Source organism: Cydia pomonella, chromosome 21 (genome assembly GCF_033807575.1).
Source record: "Cydia pomonella isolate Wapato2018A chromosome 21, ilCydPomo1, whole genome shotgun sequence".
NCBI lineage: Eukaryota > Metazoa > Arthropoda > Insecta > Lepidoptera > Tortricidae > Cydia > Cydia pomonella.
Window position 1 is genome coordinate 2030714 of NC_084723.1, and position 13504 is coordinate 2044217.

The 13504-nt window shown below is 37.6% G+C and overlaps 1 protein-coding gene and 2 long non-coding RNA genes across 3 annotated transcripts in view; 1 reads left to right on the forward strand and 2 right to left on the reverse strand.

The window, feature by feature from the left end:
- The window catches only part of LOC133529539 (uncharacterized), a 408510-nt gene that overhangs the window by 203108 nt on the left and 191898 nt on the right, over positions 1 to 13504 (forward strand). The window lies entirely within an intron of this gene.
- The window catches only part of LOC133529557 (uncharacterized), a 469399-nt gene that overhangs the window by 167086 nt on the left and 288809 nt on the right, over positions 1 to 13504 (reverse strand). The window lies entirely within an intron of this gene.
- LOC133529478 (uncharacterized) lies at positions 1827 to 12122 on the reverse strand. Its single transcript, XR_009801140.1, has 3 exons — positions 11741 to 12122; positions 9797 to 9869; positions 1827 to 4007 (listed from the first exon to the last, which is right to left on the reverse strand). It is a non-coding gene; the product is annotated as an uncharacterized LOC133529478 (long non-coding RNA).

Below are 13504 nucleotides of genomic sequence, written 5' to 3' on the forward strand. Positions count from 1 at the left end.
AAGCAGGATTAAATTGTGTAGTTTTAAGTTCTCATGTAAGTGAATTGTCAAATTCTTAGTGAAAATAAAGAATCTTAAACCTAAAATTAACGCAGTGAATACATTACAAGTATCAGCGACTCTTAACTGCTTGCCAAGCTAAGATAGTAGCTGTATTTCGTTCCATTATATATACATATGAAATAAAAACTTTTGAATACATTTAACACCTTTATTTCATATAAATTGAAAAATAACTGACGCCATACATTTTCTTCACGGTCGCACAAATATTAGCAGGATGAGTCGACAAGTTAATTTAAAGCAAGCATTGGTGAATAGGTGCATCCAGATCCAGATAAGAGAATGCATGGTTATTGCGGTTTGCTAAGGGCACCGCTAGCTGGTGCGGATGCACAGAGCACTTATACATACCTTAATAAATAAAAACTTTTGAATACATTTAACATCTTTATTTCATATAAATTGAAAACTAAGTGACGGCATAGATTTTCTTCACGGTCACAAATATTATCAGGACGAGTCGACAAGTTACTTTAAAGCAAGCATTGGTGAATAGGTGCATCCAGATAAGGGAATGCATGGTTATTGCGCCAATCTCGGACCATTTGCGATTAGTTTGCTAGCTGGAGCGGGTTAACGAAAAACAGTAACTGGCGACGCTAACTGGCGCGGACGCGTGCGACGAATTTTACCTACAAAGGCACCCGCGCGCGTGCATCCGCTCCGTGCACTCGCGCCAGCTAGCAAACGCCCTTAACCTTTTGAACGCCAAGAATACCTTAAGGCGTCGTAACTAGCTATGCTCAAAGCGTCATAAATACATTATAGCTGATATAGCCGCTGTCAGAGTAACCTTCACACTTTCAAGTAAGGTTTAGGGCATAGGGCGTCCGCAACGTCGCGCGTGTGCACGGAGCGGGCGTGCGGCTTACAGTATGAGCAACGCTAACTGGCGCGGACGCGTGCGACTGATTTTACTTACAAAGGCACCTGCGCGTGTTTGCCCGCTCCGTGCACTAGCGCCAGCTAGCAAACGCCCTTAACCTTTTGAACGTCAAGAACACCTAAAGGCGCCGTCACTAGACATGATTTAAGGGCCATGAACACATTATTGATTGTAGCTGTTATAATCGCTGTCAAAGTCCCTAATGTAATACTCATGCACTTTCAAGCTCACTTGCGCCCGTGACCTTGGCATGTGAGTAACGTTTTTGTTATGGCGTTCAAAGGGTAAAGTATCAATGTCGTAATGCGTCGCTAGCACGTTATTTTCGAATCGCACCCGTGATCCCGTGTTGGACTGCACACGCGGTGTACACTTCTTGTTATTGTAACCGTTTGTGCGCCTAGATAACACAAGTACACATACACAACTCGCAAAATGCTCGCGTGCTCTTGTTTATATGTAAAGTACGTCTTCTAGGGCCGCGGATTGGACCCACGCGACCGGCGGGGCGGTGAGCAGCATACATTGGTCGCAATGCAAGCTGTAAAGCTAGTGCAGTGCATGAGGGACGCGCGGCTTTCTCTCACCACATCTTTAGGTGTTCTTGCCGTTCAAAAGGCTAAAATCACCTAATGAGGTGGCTTTACATTAGCTAGATGCCGGCCCACACGCCGATCCGGTGTGCAGGCTAAGGAAATCGTTATGTAGACCAATTCGAAAGTGCAACTGACAATAAATCAATTTTAGGATAATATTGGAATGATACCAGTTAGCTGTCATTCGTGCGTTCATTTCGCACTTATACGCATGTATTTGTGCGAGCGAGACGCCCGCAAGTAACTGATATGATTCCAATATTACTTTAACAGCGGTGTGCACGCCCCTTTTTATTCATAAACAAGGTAAGATTGAACCACTATAGAAGGCAGCAAAGAGGCCGGCAATGGAACTGGTAGCGTTTGATGGAGACAATCAGTTTTCTGTCAAATGCAAGTTCAAATTGGCCTGACTGTCTCACTCGCACACCGGAGCAGCGTTTCATATAAGCGTACTTTGTTATATCCAATCGACCCGCTCTATTCAGTAGGTTTAATTATCTCGATCCATCAGTTAAGTAACAATCTCTTCAATCTGGTGGATCGAGATGGTGGATCCTACTGGACAGATGGAACCTATGGATAGGAAAACGTTATGCTCAACAATTTGGTAGCAGAAAATGTGTTTTTTAAATCGCGACTGTGTCATTGACATAATATATCTGAGGACGGGCCTTACGGGCAATAAGAATGAGGCCAGTACAGCGGTGTTACGCACACGAGTTTGAGCCAATCGTGCAGTCTAACGCCACAAGTACCACAACGTGATTGGTTGATGAGTTCTAGTTGCGTTAGACAGCACGATTGGCTCGAATTTGTGAATGACACATCTGAACTAGCACTATCGTTATTGCCCCTAAGGTCGGTCCTTAGATATATGGTAAGCGTTAGGATGGCGGTGGACCTCAGCGAATTTCAAAGAAATATTAATAAACATATTGTACCTTCTGTGTACCTCAGTGTACCTTTAATAGACCGAGACGAGATATTTTACAAAACGGTCCACCCGCCAACCTGACGTCAGGATGGCGGGTGGACCTATGAAATCTTGCATGAGCTTAGCCTAGCTTGTTTTGGGGAGAGGTACACCGGTTTCTATTTCTATTTACAGAGGTACACTGAAGGTACAATGCGTGTTTAGATATCTTTGAGCACCTCGGCCACTCCGATATATCTGATGGCGACTGTACCATATAACTGCATACTTTTAGTGCGGTATAATGCAAGATTTCATAGGTCCAACCGCAATCCTGACGTCAGAATAGCGGGTGGACTTTTTCTTAAATATCTCGTTTTTGGTTAGGTACACAGAAGGTACAATATGTTTATAAATACTTACTTACTGCTGTGGCGCAGCGACCCGAAGTGGATCTTGGCCTCCGACACCAAAGACCGCCATGCTTCTCTGTCCAAAACAGTTTCCATCTAGTCGACGGCGCCGAGTTCGCTAAGGTCTTTTTGCATTTCATCTCTCCAGCGGGACCTACCTAGGACGTCTAGACGGTCTTCGGCCATTTGAAACTTCAGAGTACGCCCTTCAGGCTGCACGATCCTCACCCATCTGGACTACGTGCCCGAGTCATCGGAGTCTGGCAGCGCGAAAAATCCTAGGACCCTCACGTGGAGAGGATGGAACCTGGAGACTCCACAGGAATCAGGAGATTGAAGATCTGGTTTCCGAGCCGAACGTCATTGGATGTTTATAAATATTTCTTTGAAATTCGCTGAGGTCCACCCGCCATCTAGACGCCAGATGTCAATGCCGTGTACGACCGCCCTTAAAGCGGTGTATTATCTCTAGTGTCTCCAATATGTTCTCCTGGTGGGTCCACGGGGTTTATTTTAAGTGTTATCATAAACAGTGTTCACCAGTGGGTCTACGGGTACCTAATTATTTTTACCATGGGCCGACCATGAACACGATTCTATTTTGAAAACGTTGCCCGCGTAGCTACTTCAGTCTAAGGCGGTATATACTCTACACCACGTTCACAAAAGATTGATATTTTAGGTAAAAACTCAGATTTCGCTATTTTGTCCATAGTAAATACTAATTCAAAAACTACTGTAGGGCCTAAAATCTTCTGTGATAGTAATGTAGAGATAAATACTGTTGACAGGCGGTCAACGGTATTTAGTACAATAATTACACTAAAACAATTCATATAGAATACAGAACCTATGAATAATATATATCTAGAGAATCTAACTTTAATGCAATAATATAATTGAACAAAAGAAATACATTAGTACGAGTAGTACGATCAACCTATATGTCTATATTTAATAGTCTTAATGTTCGTGTATCGGTTCTGTATTCTATGGCCATTAATTATGCTTTATTTTTCAACTTTCTTTGACTACACACAAGTACACATTATATTTGCTTTTTTCTTGAACTTTATCTTGCCCATGTTCGATTCTTCTTATGTCGATGCATCCTCATTATTGCCGTATGGTTTCTGAAAATACAATAACACTTTTTGTATTGTTTTCTAATACCTATGTTTGAAGTCGGTTTCCTATTTTTAAGAGAAGTTTTTTTTTCATGTAAGTACCGTCAAGTGGGGTAAATTAGAGCAGATGGGATACCTATTGACAATTATGTCAATAAACAGTTTTACGTTCCATCAAGAATTGAGAGGTTGCCTCAATTCCTCATGGAACCCATGATGTAAGCTAGACCTTTACACAAATATTCCTTAAACCTCGTTAAGCTTCTTTACAAACATAACAAAGAAGACAAATCGTCTAGCGTGAAATACGCATCGTTAAAGAGTTATTTTCTGGTCCTGTCTTAGTCTATAAATGTGGTATAGTCTTTTAAGTTCCACTTCTTCAAATAGCACTTTTTTGAATGGCAATGCCTGGTCTGTTGATGAAACTAAAAAACGCCTATAAGATTTGGGGAGTTCCCTTAATTCCTCGTGGTTTTGTCAAAAATAGGACCATCTTGGAACTATATACCCACTTTCAAACGATAACTAATTTTCAACATTGGTTCAGAAATGACGAAGATCTTACTTAACATATATACAAAAAAAAAGTTTTTGAAGTCGGTTAAAAAGTAGTATCTATACAATACTTCCGTCCTTTTACTAAGAAGGGATGACTACTACAATTTGCTTACTAGGTAAGTACTTACTTACTATTAGTATCAGATTGGAGTCGACTCGAGAGTCGATAAAATGGGCGTCGCTACCCTTTCCGGGTGGGGGGGATTTCACCGCATGAAAAAGAGACACATATAGTGAGTTCTTACTGTTCTACCAAACTACATAATTATATAAAGTAGTCTTACTTTTTGAGTCAAATTAGTTTAATTCTAAAGGTGCGACGTAATGGCCTGAAGCCCGCTCTTAGCATACCTAGTTATACTATTTGATGGATATTGGTGTCAATTTATAATACGTTTAATTATTCATTGTCTTTACCTAATTATCTTTACCTTTTGCCGACCGGTTTGGCCTAGTGGGTAGTGACCCTGCCTATGAAGCCGATGGTCCCGAGTTTGAATCGCGTAAGGGCATTTCTTTGTGTGATGAATACAGATATATGTTCCTAAGGCATGCGTGTTTTCTATGTATATACGTAAATATATATTTATCTAAATAAGTATGTTTAACGTCGCCTAGTACCCATAGTACAAGCTTTGATTAGTTTGGGGCCAATCTGTGTAAGATTGTCCCTACCTATTTATTTTTTTATTACCTAACGTAACCTACTTTAGGTAATGAAAGCATTTTATTTTTGTAAGGGTAACAGTTTTGTTGGGATATAAAATGGTTAATGATAAAAACTAATACTTTTACCAGCATTTTAACTTTATATTCATGTATTCGAAACCTATACATTTATGACAATAACTTTTGCAAGACGATAAGATTTTTTATTCACAATAACTTGTCCGTATTCGAACTGTCTGGCTACCCGGCTAGCCGTGGCTGTGTACCCGGATTTTATACTCTGAAACTGGAACTAGTGACAGATAAGAGTCGATTGATGTTTTTTTATAAAGACACTTATACTTAAATAGAATTACTTACCTGTTTAATTTAAAAAAAAAAAAATTTAAATTAAAATTAAAAAATTAAAATTAAAAAAATTAAAATTATTTATTTCTATACAGAACACAGAAAAACATAATTGGTATACTGGCGGACCCCAAACTAGGCTGAGCCTGTATCTCGGGACCCTTGAGTGCAATACATTGGCAATAAGTATAAAGACGTTACAAATAGGTACAGACTTTACAAATCAGAAAGAGAAGATTAAAAAACTAAAATATAACAACACTAAAATACATTACAAAACGGTGGATACTACTATACAAATATGTGTGTGTGTGTGTGTGTGTGTGTGTGTGTGTGTGTGTGTGTTTGTGTGCGTGTGCGCGTGCGTTAACTTGGTACAAGAAGAGCCTCCGTTTCGTGATATGTTAACGACACAAGCCACTTTTTTACTAGCATTTTAAATTAAAAGAAAGACTACTTATACATAATAATCCTTACAGTTTTAACCTATTTAACCTACCTACCTACCTACTTTTAATAGTAGCAGTTCGGTTCACTTAGTAGAAATACCTGTTCTAAGAATAATGAAAAAGAAAGAAGAGTAATAAAAATAAAGAATCTGGAAGTCGTTGAGGTGTTCCGTTCTTCATCAGCAATTCTACTTCAACAAATGTCACTTTATTGAGTAAAAATGCTTGTAATATTGATGAAAATTCTAAAATGACTATATGTATGCCTATCCTGTACAATATGAGAAGCTCCTTCGGTTTCTCGTAGAACCTATCATCAGAACTGGACCTTGACACAAATGTTCCTTAAAAGCCTTACATGCTATAAACGAAATGAAATAAAAAACACGCCTAAGGTAAAATACTTGTCGTTGAAGAGTTCCATTTTGCTCAATTTCACTTCATCAAATGTCACTTGTTCAAATAAAAAAAACTTGATATGTTGACGAAAATCCTCAATTCCTCCCAATTGTGAATTCAAATCGATTTAAAATCCTGAATTCCTCATTGAATCCATCATCATAACTGGACCTTGACACAAACGTTTCCTAAGAACCTAGCTTGCTACAAACTTAACAAAGAATAAGAATCGCGCGCGTTGAAGAGTTCCGTTCTGGTCAATATCACTAACTTGTTTAAATAAAAATGCTTGATATGTTGACGACAATCCAAACATTACTGTATGTATTGTATGCCTATAAGATTTGAGGAATTTCTTCGATTTCTCATGGAACCCATCCTCAGAACTAGACCTTATGACACAAATGTCTTCAAGAACTTTACTTGCTACAAAATAAACAAATAAAACATATCGCGCGCGAATTGGCGAGTTCCATTTTGGCCAGCATCAGCTGTTGCATTTCGTCAAATGTCACTTTTTAATAAAAATGCTTGATATGTAAATAAAAATCCAGAAATTATAAGATGTCAGGAATTCCCTCGATTATTTATGAAACCCATCATCAGAACTGAACATTGATATAAATACACCTTAAGAACGTTACTCGCTACAAGCTTAATAAAGAATACAAAACGCGTGCGTTGAAAAGTTCCGTTCTGGACAACATCAGCAGTTCCACTTGATCAAATATAACTTTTTTTAAATAAAACACCTAGAGATATTGATGAAAAAAAAAACTATATGTATTTCTATAAGGTTTGAGGTGTCCATCATCAGCCCTAGACACTAGACACTGGTGTCTAGCACAGATATTTCTTAAGAACCTTACTTTCTACAAACTCAAAAGTTCCGAGGAATTGTTCGGATTAATCTCTGCCGCCTCTTTCCGTCACCGCTTTACGTTACATCATTTATATCTTCACCACTTAGATGGTTGGCAATCCTCAACTGTGCATTTCTCTAGAAACTTCCTGCCTCATGCAGCTAAACTATGAAATGATCTGTCGCATGCGGTATTTCTGGCCCAATACGATCTTTAAAACTTTAAGGAAAGAGCGTATTCCTATCTTAAATGCCGGCACCGCACTTACAATCCCTATGGTGTAACAGATGTCCATGGCCAGCGGTAATTGCTTACCATCAGTTGATTCGTCTGCTAGTTTGCCTCTTATATCACAACAAACAAAAAAAGAAAAAAATCTCACGCGTTGAAGAGTTCCGTTTTAGTCAACATCACTAGTTCCACTTCATCAAATGCCACTAATGTGAATAAAAAAAGCTAAAGATATTGATGAAAATCCAAAATGACTATATGCCTATAAGAATTGAGGAGAATGAGGAGTTCCCTCGCTTTCTCATGAAACACATCATCAGAACTGTACTTCGACAAAAATGTTTCTTGAGAACCTTACTCGCTACAAACTTAACAACGAAGAAAAATTGCGCGCGTTGGAGTTCCGTTTTGGTCAACATCAGTAGTTCCACATCATCAAATGCCACTTTTGTGAATAAAACTTGATAATATGTTGATGAAAATCCAATAAGTACTATATATATACCTATAATATTTAAGAGATTCCCTCGATTCTTCATGGGACCCATCATCAGACCTTTACCTTGACACGAATGTTCCTAAAAACCTTAGTACTTAAAACTTACTTGCTACAAGCTTAACTAATAAAACAAATCGCGCGCGAGTTGGCGAGTTCCATTCTGGTCAACATCAGCTGTTACACTTAGTCAAATGACAATTTTTTTTATAAAAATGCTTGATATGTAAATAAAATCCCAGAAATTATTACATGTATGCCTATAAGATTTTAGGAATTCCCTCGATTCTTCATGAAACCCATCATCAGAACTGTACTTTGTCAAAAATGTTTCTTAAGAACCTTACCTGCTACAAACTTAACGAAGAAAAATTGCACGCGTTGGAGTTCCGTTCTGGTCAACATCAGTAGTTCCACATCATCAAATGTCACTTTTGTGAATAAAAGTTGATTATATGTTGATGAAAATCCAATAAGTACTACATATATGCCTATAGCATTTAAGAAATTCCCTCGATTCTTCTTGGGACCCATCATCAGACCTTTACCTTGACACAAATGTTCCTAAAAACCTTAATACTTAAAACTTACTTGCTACAAACTTAACTAATAAAACAAATTGCGCGCGAGTTGGCGAGTTCCATTCTGGTCAACATCAGCTGTTACTTTAAGTCAAATGACACTTTTTTAATAATAATGCTTGATATGTAAATAAAATCCCAGAAATTATTACATGTATGCCTAAAAGATTTTAGGAATTCCCTCGATTCTTCATGAAACCCATCATCAGAACTGGACATTGATGTATTAAGTACACCTTAAGAACCTTACTCACTACAAGCTTAATAAAGAATACAAAACGTGTGCGTTGAAAAGTTCCGTTCTGGAACACATCAACAGTTCCACTTGATTAAATGTAGCTTTTTTTTTTTAATAAAACGCCTAAAGATATTGATGTAAATCCAAAAAAAAAACTATATGTATTTCTATAAGGTTTGAGGTATCTATCAGACCTGGATCTAGACACAGATGTTTCTTAACAACCTTACTTTCTACAAACTTATCAGGACAAATCTATTACGGCGAGTGTTCCATCGAATTGCTCGGATTAATCCTTGCCGCCTCTTTTCGTCAGCGCTCTACGCTACAACATTTTTATTTTCACGACTTAGATGGTTGGCAGTCCTCAACTGTGCATTTCTCTAGAAACTTCCTGCCTCATACAGCTAAACTATGAAATGATCTGTCGCCTGCGGTATTTCCGGACCAATACGACATTTAAAACTTTAAGAAAACAGCGTATTCCAATCTTAAAAGCCAGCACCGAACTTACAACCCCTATGGTTAAGCAGGTGTCCATGGGCGGCGGTAATCGCTTACCATCAGGTGTGACGTCTGCTCGTTTGCCTCTTATATCATAAAAAAAAAACAAAGAAGAAAAATCTCGCGCGTTCAAGAGTTCCGTGTTGGTCAACATCAGTAGTTCCACTTCATTAAATGCCACTAGTGGGAATTAAAAAGCTTAAGGTATTGATGAAAATCCAAAATGACTTTATGCCTATAAGATTTGAGGTGTTCCCTCGCTTCCTCATGGAACCCATCGTCAGACCTTTACCTTGACACAAAGGGTCCTAAAAACCTTGGTACTTGAAACTTACTCGCTACAAACTTAACAAAGAAGACAAATCACGCGCGTGAAAGAGTTCCGTTTCTGATCAACATCAGCAGTTCCACTTCACCAAATGTACTTACTTACCACCCATTTATTTGAAACAGTACCTAGGTACTCCATTTTGATGCCGCCAGCTTAAAACTTCAATGGCCTCAGTGTCCGATGAATAACTTAAAAATGCTGAAAGTAATAACAATTATAATAAGTTGGGGAGTAGCGACCTTACACACCCGAGTGCTCCTGGGGAGTTCTGTTACTGGACATACAATAATAATAACAATAAATAAATAATATAGGGACATTCTTACACAAATTGACTGAGTCCCACGGCAAGCCGAGAAGGCTTGTTTTGTGGGTACTCATACAACGACATAATAATATACACCGTGTTTTTATTCAATTCCGTTAACTTCGGGGTATTGGTAAGTACGTTTAAGGAAACTACATGACATAGTTAATTTTCCAAAAAAAAAATTTTTTTTTATATTTTTTAAACATTTTTTTTGTTATAAAAAGTAATTAAATGTTGCATATAGCGTTGTTGTTGCACGGGCATTACATTTATCTCAATCAAACAATTGAAAACTGTGACATGTCAATGTCATTTCGAACATCGATCGTCCGAGATAGTACTTACGTTTAGTAGCAAATGTATTAACCCGTACTAAACACTAATCAATATGTGAACGGGCCCTAAGGTAAGTGTACACACTCGTAAGGGCTTTATAAGATAAAAATAAAATATGGATTAACTCTGAAATGGAGTTAATTAGAATACCGGTGTCTTTGAGAAAGTTACTTAATTTAAGCTCAGGAATGCACCCTTGAAATTAACGCAAATCAAAAAAAACACGGTGTATAATATACAAATACTTAAATACATAGAAAACATCCATGACTCAGGAACAAATATCTGTGCTCATCACACAAATAATGCCCTTACCGGGATTCAAACCCAGGATCATCGACTTACTAGGCCAAACCGGTCGTGAAAAAAAGAGCAAAAAAAAAGAAAAAAGAAAGATATGTCAAAAGAAAATGCGATTTGGAAACGTTATTCGCCACTTAAAACACTTTATATATCTGGTTCACAGCATTTATTTGGTGCTGATATAATGCCTGCAATATTACCCGAATACATTAAAATATGAATAAATTATCATAAATTCAAAAGATGGTCCCTATAACAGTTCATTTTTACGTGGAAAAATGGCTTTCATGTAAAATGTTTGTCAGACATATTTTTGGAAGTATAGTACAATCATTGTTCGGATTAATCCCTGCCGCTTCTTTTCGCCATCGCCCTACGCGACAACATTTCCATCCTCACCACTTAGATGGTTGGCAGTCCTCAACTGTGCGTTTTTCCAGGAACTTTCTGCCTCGCACAGCTAAACTGTGGAATGAACTGTCGCCTGCGGTATTTCCGGACCGATACGACCTTCAAACCTTCAAGAAAAGAGCGTACTCCCATCTTAAAGGCCGGCAACGCACTTACAACCCCTCTGGTGTTGCAGGTGTCCATGGGCGGCGGTAATCGCTTACCATCAGGTGATCCGTCTGCTCGTTTGCCTCCTCTACCATAAAATAAAAAAAAATATAGGTAACATTTCACGAATAAAAATACGGTAACACATATTTTTAATTATTTTTTTAACTTATCCTACGCAAAATAGAATTGGAGAAACTGACATAGGGACTATCATTCGACACGACACGTATAGTAAAGTATGAATCCGCTCTAAGTCCCCTTACATAGACAGTGGGAAGTTAAATAATTCTTGTTCTGAAAACAATAAAATGTTAAATGATTAGGTAGGACAATCCAAACTTCTAAGGTCGCGTAGGTCAGAAGTAGATATGAATTTGTTCGACGATACGATAGGAAACTTTTCAGCATTTACATTGGCGTTTTTTTTTCTGGAATACTATCTAAATTGCACTTTGTATATATGCTACATTTTTTATATAATTTGGAGCCTTTATTTTCCATGGAGTCGAACGCTATATAGCAGCTATACGAGAAAAAATAATACTTTTATCTTACCTACCCCATGAATAGTGAAGATCATCAAGGAGCATACTCTCTGAGATCAATGGAATGGAGTGCCTTTCGATTGGAGAAAATTATAGCGTATTAGAAATATACTATTTTGTAATTACAATGTTGAATATTTTAAATTGCGTGTTTTGACAATTATTGTTGACAATATTACATTCAGTCATCTTGACATAACTTTAGAAATCCATAAACTAGTCTATACTTTTTAAAATGATGGAGTAAGACTGACGAGATTACCGCGATGTATAAATGTTTTACGTCAAGTAGAATTTTGCTTTAGAGCGACATCTGGCGTTGAGTAGAAAAGTTAAGGCGTAATTAACTACAATTAATTAACTCATTAAATGGTTTTATTTTGGTCCCTGCAACGATTTGACCCCAGTTATATTATACGAAAAATAGCTTATAAAAATACTTTTCACATGATATACATGGCATTTGTATACACTCTTATTTCGCTGTGTATTAAGTAATTTTTAGAATGACGATTTTTTAAAACTGTACATTGTGTCCCTTTAAATACTTTATCATTGGTGTTGATACAAAAAACATAAAGCATTTTTTATATTCTTTCGAATAAAATACGCTAAAACTTTTTATATCCCGCGTTTAAGGAAATATAACTGCTTAAATGCGCAACTTCTTTTTTTATATAGCACGGTCCCTGCAAGTGGTCTAAGGTTGGTGCCATACAATAAAATAATACTACGATTAAGAGCTTTAAAACGACATATGTCTCAACAGTATACATCCATGGGACACTCCCCATACAAAAGTGCCCATTGTCCTTTAACCGGTTTTCAAGCCTTGGTCGACACTGACATATACGCTACTTATTTTCTATACATCTCGCTCGCACTAATATGTCAGTACGAGCGAGATGCATAGCAAGTAAGTTACATAGGCGTTAGTATATATGTATGTCAGTGTTAACACTGTCAGTGACTCGTGGTAAGTGTATTAAAACTCGAGAAACCGGCCGCACTCACCTTTACGACGTTATTTAAAGTAGATGCATAGTTAATACAAAGTGCTCTTAGCTCAAGTCACCTGTGCGCTGCTCATAGTTAAAGACCTAATCAGAAGTTTCATTAGAAAGTCGTAGGTAAGTAAGAACATCCCTCTTACACAAAATGTACTAAATCCCACAGTAAGCCAAGAAGGCTTGTGTTGTGCGTACTCAGACAACGATTTATTTAATATACAAATACTTAAATACATAGAAAACATCTATAACTCAGGAACAAGAAGTTCCATTGGAACTTCAATGATATCGGTTGTAAATAAATAAATAAATATTATAGGGATGTTCTTACACAAAATGTACTATTCCCACACTAAGCCAAGAAGGCTTGTGTTGTGGGTACTCAGGCAACGATATATTTAATATACAAATACTTAAATACATAGAAAACATCCATGACACAGGCACCAGAAGTTCCATTGGAACTTCAATGATATCGGTTGTAAATAAATAAATAAATATTATAGGGATGTTCTTACACAAAATGTACTAAATTCCACGGTAAGCCAAGAAGGCTTGTGTTGCTGGTACTCAGACAACGTTATATTTAATATACAAATAATTAAATACATAGAACACATCCATGACTCAGGAATAAATATCTGTGCTCATCAAACAAACAAATGCCCTTACCGGGATTCGAACCCAGGACCATCGACTTCACAGGAAGGGTTGCTACCCACTAGGCTAGACCGGTCGTCAAATAACCATACAACTTGCCTAATATTG